At 38.6% G+C, this 3,223-nt stretch overlaps 1 pseudogene; it reads right to left on the bottom strand.

Annotated features, from left to right (window-relative positions):
• Window positions 1-2,443: 2,443 nt before the first annotated feature.
• Window positions 2,444-2,959, bottom strand: LOC101670527 (annotated as a pseudogene).
• Between the last annotated feature and the right edge of the window lie 264 nt (window positions 2,960-3,223).

Here is a 3,223-nt window from a genome sequence, read left to right on the forward strand (position 1 = left end):
GCAATAATAAGGACTATAAGGACGGAACTAGAGGGTATTATGCTGAGCAAAATAAGCCAATCAGAGAGAGACAATTCTCATATGATCTCACTGATATGAGGAATTTGAGAAACAAGACAGAGGATTAGAGGGGAAGGGAGGGAAAAATGAAACAAGATGAAACCAGAGAGGGAGACAAACCATAAGAGACTCTTATCCTCCGGAAACAAACTGAGTGTTGCTGGAGGGGAGGGGAGTGGTGGATAGGGTGGCTGGGGATGGAACTGGGAAGGGTGTGTGCTATGGTGAGTGCTGTGAATGGTGTAAGATTGATGAATCACAGATCGGTACCCCTGAAACAAATAATACATTATATGTTAATTAAAAAAAAAAAAGACTGTCCTTTCCCTATTAAATGGTCTTGGCACCTTGGTCAAAAATCATTTGACTCTCTACATGAGGGTTTATTTGTGGGCTTTGTATTTTATTCCATTGGTCTCTATTTTTGTCTTGATGCTATACCACACAGTTTGGATTAGCATGGCTTTGTAGTGAGTTTTGAAATCATGAAGAGTGAGCCCTCCAACTTCAGTGCTTTTTTTTTTTCTTCCCCAGTTTGTTTTAGCTATTTGGGACCCCTTGAGATTTTAGGGTGGATTTTTCTATTTCTGAAAAAAATGCCATAGGAATTTTGAAGGGGCTTACACTGACTCTATCACTCTGGGTAATATTAACACCTTAATAATAATTAAGTCTTGCCATCTATGAAAACAGAATGTCTTTCCATTTATTTACATCTTCTTTAATTTCCTTTAGAAATATTCTGTATTTTTCACTGTGGACGTCTTTTACCTCCTTGGTTAAATTAATTCTCAAGTATTTAATTTTTTGGATGGTCCTGTAAATGCAACCATTCTTTTCATTTCCTTTTCAGATTGTTCATTTTCATGTACAAAATGCAACTGATGGGCGCCTGGGTGGCTCAGTGGGTTAAGCCGCTGCCTTCAGCTCAGGTCATGATTGCAGGGTCCTGGGATCGAGTCCCGCATCGGGCTCTCTGCTCAGCAGGGAGCCTGCTTCCCTCTCTCTCTCTGCCTGCCTCTGCCTCTCTGCCTACTTGTGATCTCTGTCTGTCAAATAAATAAATAAATAAAATCTTTAAAAAAAAAAAGATTTAAAAAAAAATGCAACTGATATTTGCATGTTGATTTGGTCTCTTGCTCCATCCCTTGCTGGTTTTTTTTTTTTTTTCTGACAAACATCCTTACTTAAGAAGTCAAGAGAAGGGGTAAGAAATGATGGTAGCCTCTTCCCACCAAGGGATGAGACCCATCTTAGAACTACTTGCCGAAGTTATTCAAGATGGAATAAAGTTCCGTGCTCACAGTTAGCACAGAAAATATCTGGTTATAGTACTTGTTTTTAAATGGACATTTACTAGTTCACAGTAAGATCCCACCTGTTACAGGAGACTCCCCACCCCCTTGTGTACAGCCTAAAAGCTAAGAATGCAAACTTTAAGGGAATATAAACTTTTGTTTACAATTCCAGAATTACAACTTGGTACTAGTATCCATAACTATCAACAGGTTCACGTAATCTTTAGTTTACCGTCACAGAGAAAGGCAATATAAGAACATAACCCGTCACTTCGGTCCCAGCCTCCCATTTTACAAACATAGACCCAGGATTCTCGATTTATAGCAGAATCACCATTCCCAGTCTTTGACAGAGGCAGGCATGTGGCATTTGGGACTGCAAAAGCTGTTCACTTCAGCTTTTTGGGGAGTGCTCCTATATGGTTTTATAACATCTCTAGATGTATAGAAACCCATGAATGTGCTATCAGCTTCATTCCCTACTGCAGAAACAAACGTTTAGTTTTAAATCTCTCTACCCAAATCATGACAATGACCTTTGGTTCTACATTGTGACGTTAAGATCAAGCTATCTGAAGGAGTAAAGTCAAAAGCTCATTCTTTTTTTTTTTTAACTTTTTTTTTTAATATTTTATTTATTTATTTGTCAGAGAGAGAGATCGAGATCACAAGTAGGCAGAGTGGCAGGCAGAGAGAGAGAGGAGGAAGCAGGCTCCCTGCTGAGCAGAGCCCGATGCTGGGCTCGATCTCAGGACCCTGAGATCATGACCTGAGCCGAAGGCAGAGGCTTTAACCCACTGAGCGACCCAGGCGCCCCCAAAAGCTCATTCTTAATTTTTAGAATAAAGATATTTTCAAGATTATCAAGAGTTTATAAATAACACTGTTCACAAGTAACTATTGATCTGTTGACAAGCGTAAGAAACTGAATGTTCCATTTTGAAACATATAAGGAATATCATTAGGTTTAGATAAATTAAGACTACAGGCGAAACTTTCCCATGCTGTCTAATCAAGTTACTCATGATGTACATGTTCCCGAGAAGACCCCACTGTAGTGACGTTATTTCCAAATTTTTCTGCATTCAACTTAAAAGGTGTTTCTTCCCAAAAAACTGAACTTTCCTGTCAAATGCTCTTGGTCAGATAGGAGAATTTGGTTTATAAAATGGATTCATTGCAAACTTTATGTAAAAATCATAGACATCCATAAGGAAGTTCTTTATTCCTTCTTCTCGGCTAAGCGTAATAAATCTATTTAATAATAAATAAATCTATTTAATAATAATAACAACAATCTATAAGCATAATAAATCTAGTTAATAATAATCTAATAAATTTATTATGCCAAAGCATAATAAATCTCATACGACCTGCAGAAACAAACACTGAAACAGACCACTCATTGAGCTTGTCGACAGGTTTCAAGCCCGTGTTGTCGGACAGCCACATACTCATCTACGAGAGCAGTATGAGCTATGAACGGGTTCAGATGAGCTATGATCATCTTTGAATTCTGCTTTTCCAGCTGGCAAAAATTCCATTTCAAAAACTGGATTACCGTGGTGGCCAGCAATTATAAGGTAGCAGCTTCCAGACATTGTCTTCAAAACACAGCTCCTGCAGGGAAAAGCCAGCAATGGAAACAGCCCCCATCCCTTGCTTTTTAAAATGTATGCATTGGGACTTTTCCACACAATCGATATTTAGACATATCTCATCATACCTTGGATAGCTTTTCTTTGCGCGGATATTCTAGGCCAGAGACCAAACCCCATGTGTTTTCATACCTGAGCTGAGAATAGTTTTAAAGTGATACCTGCATAATAACCTCTATTCTGCCTTTTGGCCCAAAAAGCTTACAA

Source organism: Mustela putorius, unplaced genomic scaffold, assembly GCF_011764305.1.
Source record: "Mustela putorius furo isolate JIRA1106 unplaced genomic scaffold, ASM1176430v1.1 tig00000253_pilon_pilon_pilon, whole genome shotgun sequence".
NCBI classification, from domain to species: domain Eukaryota; kingdom Metazoa; phylum Chordata; class Mammalia; order Carnivora; family Mustelidae; genus Mustela; species Mustela putorius.